Consider the following 1,429-nt stretch of genomic DNA (forward strand, 5'->3'; position numbering starts at 1 on the left):
AACTTCTATCGTCTTTATCTTCCCTCCTTTTTGTGTTGGTTATTCTCTTGTAACCCCTCAAATCTTCGGCACTACATGGACTTATCATATTGCAACTGCCGTAAAACTCTTACTTAAAATAAGCCAAAACAGATGTAGTCCCACGGAGACTGGAGAACGCGGGTGTGGGTCCTAGGTAGAATAAATTCCGAATTGGGAGTCCAAGTTTACTTTTACCTCCGTAATTAATATTTTGATAGTCTCTCCACTATAATTTGACTGAAAAAAAGGTGGATAAGAGGCGGGAGATCTGGTGTGGTTTGTTCCTTCATTTCTTTTAAACGTCAACCGTTTTTATCGCTCTTCCTTTTTTCAGTCTTTAAAAACTCTCTTGTAGCACCTCTAATCTTCAACACTTATAATAATATGACCTAATTGTGTTGCAAGTGCCATAAAACTGCTGCTTCCAAAGCATAAAACAATAGAAATTTCTGTCTAAAATGTACTCCAAATCAAATGAGTAATTGCCAGGTCTCAAAAAACGTTTTGAAACGATAAGCCTACTTTCATGTAAATAAAGTCCAGCCGACAGCTTTGGCTTCTGTAAATACACCAGAAGTATCGACTGACAAGATTTCAAGAGGGGGAAAGTCAATTCTTTTCTGAGTAACAAAAGAACTCAATTAAGACAACGCGCTGAACGGCATGTAAATGTCAACTTCAGAATACACGACTACGCGCGAATCCGTAAATGCTTGAATTATACACTTGTCACAAACTAAAGCTACTGGGTACAGTGGTTAGCCAGGGGTTCCAAACTTCATGTACAAACCAAAAACAGCCAGAACCAAGAACAAAATTGCTGTCTTAGAATTACAAAGTTCTATCTGCTCAGTACCTTCACCCAGGTGGAAATGGGTACCCAGCTATAGACGGTGAAAGATCTTGTCAGTTTGATAGTGTTTGAGCGCGTGAAATCCGCAGCTTGCACTGTATGCTTCCGCGGAAGCTGAAAATGTTTCTGAGTGTTCTCAGAGGGTCTGCTGGGGTAATAATAGTTGTAAAGCGCATAGAGCAAGCTCTTGAGCATGGATATGCGCTATGTAAATGCAATTATTATTATTGTTACCTAGCTTTGGGAAATTTTATGTAACAAATGGTGAGTTTCACAACTTGTCTTTCGAACGCAATTCTTTGAATATCTTGAAAACGGCTCCTAATAATCTTACAATTTTGAAAAAGCAAATAGAATATTTGTGAGGCATCGTGGTGGAATCATGCTCTCGTCAATTTTTGAGCACATCGAGTTATTGGTATTATCTTAAAGATTGTTCACTTGTCTTTATTTGGATGAAAAAATATTCGTTTATCTTAAATACAAGTCGAGATATTTGAGAATGAAGGAGGTTGGGGTCACCTGTTTGCAGGGGTAAAATTAGAGAGAAAATGG

Source organism: Aplysia californica, unplaced genomic scaffold (genome assembly GCF_000002075.1).
Source record: "Aplysia californica isolate F4 #8 unplaced genomic scaffold, AplCal3.0 scaffold00633, whole genome shotgun sequence".
In the NCBI taxonomy this organism is placed as follows: Eukaryota; Metazoa; Mollusca; class Gastropoda; order Aplysiida; family Aplysiidae; genus Aplysia; species Aplysia californica.